The following is a 9,626-nucleotide window of genomic DNA, read 5'->3' as shown; positions in this document are numbered from 1 at the left end:
TCCACCTCCTCATTACCCCTAGGTGGTGGTGTTCTGTGACAAAATGTTGTTTTAGTCTAAGCTTTGTGAGGCATCCGGAGTAAAAACTGTGCCAAATAATTATGCGGACAATGATCCGCTGTGGCGACCCTGAACTCACGGGATAAGCCGAAACGACAAAAAAAAAAAGAAGAAAAAAAAGGCATTGACATGTAGGCCACAAGATGCTAAAATCGGGTGTTTATATGTACTGAATAACACACTCAACTAAAGTACACATACCATACTTACTTAACTACTTGCAATAACTACTGTTAATAACCACTTTCTTCCACTACCTTTTGCTGGTTTGGGCCTGTTATTCAACCTTGTGCCACCTGGGTTATGTAAGGATAACTATACCACCAAGTGTGTAAATATAGAACAATACAGGCAGCGCGACTAAACAACCATAAGATGGCAGTGTGATCGAATAGATGCACCTAAACACACAGTGGAGGGCGAGTGAAAGAACGGTATTTTTTAGGTAGCAGTAAACGTGCTGGTTAAATTTCTGTACAACGGCAGAAAAAACAGCTTATGCAAGAAAATATTGTTATTACAAATAACTGCTGAAGGCACCGGGGAAGGAGGAGAGCCAGATCATTGCTAAACTGCTCCTGATTGGCAAAGCTACTCTTCCAAGGCGGAGCGAGAGGCAGGGACCTGACGTCAAAGGTATACGGGAGCATGCGTGATGACGGACGTCAACCCCGTGGCTTTATGAAAGGCGAAATCCCTCCAGAGGCATCTAGTTAAGCAGCTGTTACAAACACAGTTAATACAGAAGAAAGAATTCGTCCCGGAAGAACGAGGCTTGAAGACTGTCTCATCTTCGTTTTTCTCCGTGTGTCTGTGTGTAGTGTTTACCTCGACTCCCTCAGCTCAGCTTCTACAACACAAACCACGGGGACTAGCCAACGACTTAACGTTAGCCGAGAAGGGAAGTGGGCTTCTCTTTCATCAGGCAGGTGAGTTCAAATAGTCTCTATTTGCATTCCAATTACAGACTTAGAATACAGATGGAAGTTAGGAAGTAGGATATTTACAAACTACTACTGTGCGTGTCCTCTTTTTGTCTTCGGAGCCGGGGCTCAAGCTGGCGGTAGGTGACGAGACGCGTTCAGAGATGCAACGTTATAGGTCTCCTATGATAGCTAGATAATTTAGTGGGCCCACACCGGCTGATGCTAAAGTGTGACCGGAAAGCACAAGGCCCAGTTAGTCATCCTCTACTCTCTACCTAAGTTATCCTCTCTGTAGATGCACAAAACACTGTTGGAAAAAACAAAACAAAACACCCAAGCAGGAACTTATGTTTGTGGTGTGAAAATCAGATGCTGTTGTGTTTTTGGATAGGTGTCCTTTATTGTGATTTTGAAACACAATGTTGGAATGACATGCATGCCTTGTGTTCTGCGTCATTTAATTTAGCATGAACCCTAAAGGTAGAGCTTGTAAGAAATTGCAGCTACCAGGAAGCTCAATCCAGGGCATTAAAGCTTATTTGGCCATTAGGATTTATTGTCTCCTGATGATGGGGGTTGTCTGGGAAACCTGGATTGGCAGCTTTATGTGCTTTATGCTTAATGCTTTATTTAGTTGTGGGGACATACTGTAGTTTGATATAATGGTTGTGAGAACATTTTATCCAGTCCTTACAATTTTAAAGAACTGTTTTAAGTTTAAAGCTTGAATTTAGAGTTCTGGTTAGATCTATGTTACAGAAAGGGTTGAGCTAAGGCATTAAGTTGTGATGTTTAAAGCTAGGCCAAGGGGATAAAGAATGCTTAATGTAAATAAGTGTCCTTACAGCTATAGAAAGGCATATGTTCGAGACAAATGCCCATATTAAAAAGTTGGGTTGAGGTGTTAGGAGTGTAAAAGAAACCATGTAAAGATAAAGATGTTGCGTTGCTAGGAGTCTGGAGTTGGAAATAATAATAATAGTAGTAGTAGTATTAGTAGTAGTAGTACATTTTATTTATAAGCGCCTTTCAATACTGTCAGGGACACTGTGCAAACAATCAACAAATAAATAAAACTGAAGATAATGACAGGACAATGCATTACAGATTATAGTGAGTAGGTAATCTTGAACAGGTAGGGTTTTAGTCTGGATTTGAAGGCCAAAAGAGAATCAATATTTCTAATGGCTGGTGGGAGTGAGTTCCAGAGTTTGGGAGCAAAGTAGCTAAAAGCTCTGCTTCCCATGGTGCTGAGGCGAGCAGGGGACACAGTGAGGTGGATGGAAGAGGAAGAATTTAGGAGAATCGTTGGGAGATTGTATCAAAGCCTGCACTCAGATCAAGGAGGATGAGAATTGAGAGTAAACCACACAGAGATTTTTTTATTTCTTATTTTTTTTAAGAGATTTTTTTTAAATTATTATTAGAGACTGCAGTTTCTATACTGTGGCGAGGGCTGAAACCAGACTGAACAGTTTGAACAGAGGGAATTATGGCTTAAATGGCAGTAGAGTTGAGTTGCAACTATTTTTTTTTTAAGTATTTTGGAGAGTAAAGGTAAGTTGGAGATGAGGCAGAGGGTATTATAGTTGTCTTGGTATTACCTTCATTGGAACAAAATAGGCCAGACTAGCAGTTTGATATGTTTGAGAAATTGAGTCCTTATAGTGTAATATATATGTTTTGTGCATTTCTGTGTAAGACCAGTTTTCCTATAGTCACTAAAGTTGTCGACCTTTGGCTTTCATTGACCGGAGATCAGGGGTAAAGGCAGTCAACTAGCTCATCAGGGGTGGATAGATGGTCCAGGATAAGAATATTATCAATGCTAGAGGAGAGGGTATCAATATTAATTTCCTTGATATTCCGAGATAAGATGAGACATGGTGGCTTGATTACAGAGAGGCAGAGTGTGACATTGAATGTTACATGGAGTTCATCAGCTGTGCAGGTGTAGGGGGAGACAAAACTCTCAAGGCACGATGTCTCTGGTGAGAGAAAGATTCCTATTTTCCATATGGATGTTGAGTTTCACCGATTTGGTGAGAGAGAGGATAGATGTGTGAGTAGAGCGACAATTCATCGTGATACCTCCTCATTGACGGATGTAAACAAAACCCGGAGAAGAGTCACAAAGTTGGGAAAGGTAATTGGGCTGTTGCCATATTTAGGTCAAACAGAGAAAATCAAACTTGCAGTCAGTGAGGACATCCTAAATGAGGTGTGCCTTGCTCGTGAGTGAGCAGACGTTGAGCAGACCGAAGTTGACACTGATGTCCAGGCGAAGCTGCAGCACTGCCGGAGGAAGTTCAGACAGGTGTCAGCAGAGCCGGAGGAGCTCGGCAGCTGTATGCTGGAGTAGACCCACCACGGGTTGTTGAATGAACGACAGGAGAATCCAGGCAAGTGCAGACCAGAAAGAATCTTGCTGGTCCCTATTGTCTACTGCTACGGCCGGATGTGGTCAAGGAACCAGGTTATGTGTCAGACAGTTAGGCTAATGCTATCCCGCTAACACACACAAACGTGACAACTGAATCGTTGGTAGTCTGAGGATAGATGATTGGTTTCAGTCTCACATAAGTCCAATTCCACATTTCGTATAGGCCAAAGAACAATTTAAAGTTAAAAGTTGCCAGTGTTTCAAATTTACCCATGAACACGTTAGCTGGTGACCTGACTTCCGAATGTGTCGATGGTTGTTTGTAGTTTCGGCAGCTGTTGAAACCAGTAACGTAACACGTTAGCGATCCTGGTCCACCGGTGCGCAGTTTGCATTATCCACCATGTTATTGCTGATAATCTTATTCCAAAACTAGCAGCATTAGGATGGATTTGACACAGAGAGTGGTTGGCAATACCAAAGTAGCATATTTGACTTGTATGGCAGATTTAGGACTTTGATGGACAATTTGTTTATGACCACAACAAATAAACACAGTGTCCTATTTGAGGATGGTGGTCATCCAGATGAATCTAAGAATTGTTTCTCTCATCAATTAACCCAACCTCACATCTTAATTATTCCAACCTCCAGTAAATTTGTTTAGTTTTCCTCATTTAAGTTTAAAGCCGCATGATATGGTTTGGTTTCACTAACAAGACATAGTTTGTGAAATTGTTGGCAATAGCAACAAACCTGACATAGACAATAGTAAATGTCTGAATATAGTGAATAAACTATCAAACTTGTCATATTTGCCTGGTTTGTCTTGTTTGGGTATTTTTTTTGTTTGGGAAGTTTCATTTACACATGGAGCATAAAATAAATTCTCTTCCAGTCGGTGTACTACATCAGCACTGTGTTCATACTGTATATCAAAGGAATCCATCTGTAAAGACTGGGAGCAGCCAGATCAACGCGTGACACTCCGATCCTTAAATAGTTTGTATTTTATATTTCTCCAGACAAATATAAAGAAGAAGCCACTGTACACAGTAATGTCTAAAACAGGTCGTTTTTGCCTAACACAACTTACAAAACGTGTAAAAACTAAGCACATGTATAGTTACTTCATCAGTTTTAAATTACTTAATGTATAATTCCTAAAGGGCGTTCTGGGTCGCAGCAGCTGTTTTCTATAATAAAGTTGTAGTTTACATTACAGACTTGACTGTAGATTTTGTTAAAAACTTTCTGAACATGGATTTATATATATTCCATAGCAAATGCAAATGACTAAAATGTTTTAAGGTTTACATGCACAAAACATTTAGGCAGGTATAATATGTAAGTAAACAAATGCTATTAATGCTATTTATTTACACATAGTGTCAGTATCAGATGCTTTAGCTAAGTAGGCTACAGCATATTTACTTTAATAATCACTTTGAACACAGGTGGGACAGAAACTGACCCTAACTGTCAACATCTGCATTTGCAGTATTGGTGTTAACGAACTTTCACTCTGTCTGAAGATAGCTATTAGATAGCTCACCACCATGGAAATCTATCACCTTATGTCTCATAGTCAGAGATAATATCTCTTCAAAAATGGATTTAAAAGAAAAAAGCATTCTCTAGAGCTGCTGTAGCCACAGTCAGCTGACTTGCAGGACTCAAGTCTCATAAACTGTTGAGGATCTGCATAGACAGCAGTTCGTGTCACCGTTTACAACACTGCCATGACTCAAAACAGCTACTAGAGTGTCGAAGGAGTGAGTTCTAAAACCTGGAGTCTGTTAGCAGTTTACGTTCCCACGTTGTAAATTAATTTAATTTTACTTTATTTTGTTTGTGGTTAAAGGCTTGTAGGTCTGCAGGTATCATAAAATCTATAGATTTTCTTGTTTTTATTCTCAGATATAAGATCCATGAAGGAATACCCCAGTCCTGCTATTTTTGAGCTTTTACATCACTTAAAAAAAGATGTTGGCCAACAAGTGACTAAATGAGGCTATGAATGTTGATGGAAACAACTAAATCTAATTATAGATTGCAAGTGTAGTAGTGGTGATATTTAAATCTTGCGATTGTGGTGTAGTATGTTTATAGCCTAACAATAGCTTGTTACTTGTGGCTATTGTGTTTAAGCGTCACAATACATGAAAGGTTATGTTTATTATGGAGCTTATTTTCTGCAATAATCCATTTTCCAATGAAAAACTGCTTTTGGCCTTTTTGTCGAAAAAAACAAATTTAATTTGCTAATTTCCAGGTTAGCCAAAAAAATTGCTTGAAGTTATGATACTTGCACGATTTTTCCAGTAAGATAATCTTCAGAGGCATGTTCCTTACGATTAAGATATAATTTTTCCTCTGAGTCTTTCCTTCATAATTGAAGTCCCTTCAGTGTTTATAATTTCTTAGCATAGCATACTGGGTGCAATTGTTTTCAATCTTGTAACTTATGTGGGAGTTGAATTGATGCTAGCACCGTTTTAACAAGATAGGTTCTGACGTGCACTTCCAGAATTTGTAGAGCCGATTGAGCAGGAGTCTGCAAAATGGAGAGAAGCAACAGACCAATGCAAGGCATATGCCTGTGACTTAAAAAAAAAAAAAAAATAGGTGACAATTTGACTCAATGTTTGCAACATAGTAATTTTCTACATCCCACTTTAACTCAAAATAACATTTTTGTGCACATTATAAGTGTTCCACAAGTGTATGTGTTCTCTGCACTAGTTGCAGGAAGGATAAATTGTACCTTGGACCACAGTGGTGTGTGAAAGCAAAATTAAAACTGGTGCCGGTTTCCGCCAGTGGTTATTTTTAATACTCTTCTCGTGTTCAGTCAATTCCTCTACATGTTGTAAACCAAAACAGTAACGGTAATGTTACTGGTGACAGTAATGCACAGGTAGTATGTTGACTCACTGCAAATAACCGTGAGCATTACGTTTGACCACGCATACAAGAGGTGTTTGCTGTGATCCACTTATCTAAGCATTTAGTGCTGTTGCTGAGTGACTCTTGAGTCCAATGAATTGACCAGAATTAAGTTTCTTAGGTGAGTATGCTAATCCTAAAGATGCTGTCAGATGCCTACCATGTGCATTTAAATATTGTCTCAACATAGTTTAAAGGAGGTGTCAGCCTCAACAAGATTAAGATGGCTGCAGTTTTTGGAGTTCTGGACTGCATTTTCTTTCCACAAACTGTGAGACCTTTGGTAAATGTCTACGTCACACTAGCAGCTGATTTCTTTAGAAGTTGTCTGAACAACGTGACATTTTGTTAAAGCGTTTCATTTTTTTTGTTTTGAGTGATTTATATTGTTCATGTGCATATACATGTTGACCAGACTTACTGTTCCTCTTAATCTACATAAAATTAAGACTGCTGCAGTTTTTTTTAATATCTATGGAAGAACTTGAGCATCTTGTTTCAAATTGTCCTAATTCCACTTTTTACAACAATAAACAAAAATGTGTTGAGGTGTGTGTGTGTGTGTGTGTGTGTGTGTGTGTGTTCAGATATTATTTTTGTGCCTAAGAAGTGAGACCAGGGAGTTTGAAAATTTTGAACATATCTTTCCTTGGTTTTGAATTTTGTCTTGTAAATGTTAGTAAAATGCAGGTTCTCCTATCATCATTTGTATTAACAATGATTAAAGTCAACACACGCAGTATAATTAAGGCTTGCTGTTCGTTTATGGTTATTGTGACGGCAAGTACTGCTTCCCAAAAGTGGATGTGCTGAAAGATGAAGATGTACAGTTGCTGACCAGATGCTTCTTCCTGTTCTTCTTCAGTGCCTTCAGTGCAGCCTTCAATCTCTAAATTATACCAATCTTTTCAATCCCCATTTGCTTGAACACAGGAAGACTTTTATTTGCAGCTATGTTTAGCTTGTACATGCAGTAAAATTGCAGTTATCGTAGGGCTTGTTTCCTCTTTTAATTTGAAGCAACCAGGTGTCTTGTTCACATGACAGTCTGGAACTCAGATGCTGCACATTAACCAGTTTACCTACGCGTATGTAAATTTAGTGACAGTTGATATTAATCCACACTTAGTAACTCCTCTTAGGCAGTAAAGAGAGAGAGGGAGAGAGTAGAATTGGATCACCTCACAGGGTGCCAGGCCAGACTGAGTCAGGAGCAGGCACACTGTGGCAAACTGGGTCGCAGAAATGGATTCCTGACCCGGTTTGCTGTAGGTTGCATGTGACTAAGATTACAGTGAAGTGCTGGGTCATGCTGTGCCTTCCCACTCTGTTATGTAAAGGTGTGTATGTGGTGAGAGTTTAGCATAGGCCATAGTGTGTGCCCTGAAATAGAATTTTCTTTTTTCCCCTTTTACTATCAGTATTGGTATGCTGCTTCTTTTCACAAGGCTACACTGTGTGTTTCTAATTTTCACTGTGTTTGTGTGATGAAAAAAATTGCAGTACGATGGAGATTATTGCCAAATGATTCTTGCATAACATGGCCTGGGCAATGTAGCCAGCAGCTTTAACTTGGTAAATTGCGTTCATCTCTCTAAAAAGGTCTAGTTATCTGCTGTCTGAGGATGCACACTGCCTCAAAGTTAATATAGCCTTTAATCAGCCATCCATCAGGAAGGTGTGTGTGTGTGTGTGTGTGTGTGTGTGTGTGTGTGTGTGTGTGTGTGTGTGTGTGTGTGTGTGTGTGTGTGTGTGTGTGTGTGTGTGTGTGTGTGTGTGTGTGTGTGTGTGTGTGTGTGTGTGTGTGTGTGTGTGTGTGTGTGTGTGTGTGTGTGTGTGTGTGTGTGTGTGTGTGTGTGTGTGTGTGTGTGTGTGTGTGTGTGTGTGTGTGTGTGTGTGTGTGTGTGTGTGTGTGTGTGTGTGTGTGTGTGTGTGTGTGTGTGTGTGTCCAATTGTGGTTTTGCAGTGTTTTACTATTTAGAAAAACTGTCAGTGATTTTTACTGTGTCACATCTGGGCTGGTTTAATGAGTTGGATGATGAATGAATATTCTTTAGATTGTTGTTTGTGTGTGTATGTAGATTAGGATGAAAGATCATTGGCGATCGTGTAGTAAAGGCATGTTTCTTTTTTATTACTTTTCCTAAATTTAAATTCCTTTTAAATCAGAGATTTAGAGACTTATAGCAGCCTCAGCTTTAAGTATACCTTTTTAATTTTGAGGGTTTCCTGTTTTTTCTGTCTTATGTAATAGTAAATGTCTTTCAGTTCAGGTGTGAAAAATTATAATGTGTAATGTGAAACTCTGGAAATGCTTGGAAACCCTTAGCATCAGGATGATAATTGTATAAATGTATAAAGCACAGTCCGTTAAAAATGTACTTGAATGTTTGCTTCATTGACAGACAGCTAAATGTCACATTCCCTCAGGCCAATTGGTGCAGTTTTGATAATCCAGCAGAGCAATGACCCAGATAATATTTATAAAGATTTATGCAGCAGCATGACCAATGAAATGGACTAAAACCATTATTAATGTGATTATGAATTTTATAGCAAAAATGTAAAGTTGAAAGAACACATCTTCACGTTCCCAGGTTGCTTTATTAAAAAACAAACAAAAAAAAATCTTCAGAAACTCCTGAGAAATTTTAAACTGAATGTTTTTATGCTTTGTTTCATACGTTTATTTTCTGTCATTGTCTTAATGTTAATTTCATTAACATAATAATGGGTATCAACAAGCATTAATAAAGCGCCCTTTAAAGTTTAAATAAAATCAAATAAAAAGAACTTGGGAAAAACTTTTCAGCACACTGTCTGGCTTACTCTTGAGTAATTACAGGGCACATCACACCCAATACTGTATGCTGTCCAAACAACATGAATCTACAATTTGGGGTTTTGTCTATAAAAGTAAAAACTGCCGTTTTTTAGCATTGATTCTTTTTTTTTTTAAATGAATGAAATATGAAGTATGAGAGTTTATTAATGGTCTGTTAATTGAGTGTTCTTTTCACCTTTGTATGGGTGCGGTCTCTCACAGCTGGTGTAGTCTCAATTCAGTCCTCGCTGGACATCTTGAACATACAGATTAATAAAGATTTTCATGTAAAGCAGTGTGACTTGGTCAAGGTTTTAACCTGAAACATCATCCTCCCCTCTAGCTACAAGGAGCCTAAGCTAGTTATGAGAGTCCTCAAATCTGTTGGTGTTAGAGTGTGTCCTGTCTTGTTATACCAACAAACTTAACATGGACCACAGACCATCCTCTACAAGAGTGTTTTTAAATGTGGTTATTCTCAGGA

The 9,626-nt window shown here is 38.8% G+C and overlaps 1 protein-coding gene across 2 annotated transcripts in view; it reads left to right on the top strand.

Annotated features, from left to right (window-relative positions):
- Nucleotides 1–690: 690 nt before the first annotated feature.
- Nucleotides 691–9,626, top strand: part of slc23a2 (solute carrier family 23 member 2) — a 33,946-nt gene continuing 25,010 nt past the window's right edge. Inside the window, exon 1 of one of the 2 annotated variants that reach the window (XM_067522068.1) lies at nt 691–989. The gene's annotated coding sequence lies outside the window, so the exon portion shown is untranslated. The remainder of the gene's footprint in view (nt 990–9,626) is intronic. The other variant, XM_067522069.1, reaches the window with a different exon arrangement.

Source organism: Channa argus, chromosome 11 (assembly GCF_033026475.1).
Source record: "Channa argus isolate prfri chromosome 11, Channa argus male v1.0, whole genome shotgun sequence".
Lineage (NCBI taxonomy): Eukaryota > Metazoa > Chordata > Actinopteri > Anabantiformes > Channidae > Channa > Channa argus.
This window is presented reverse-complemented; position numbering and strand designations above follow the sequence as displayed.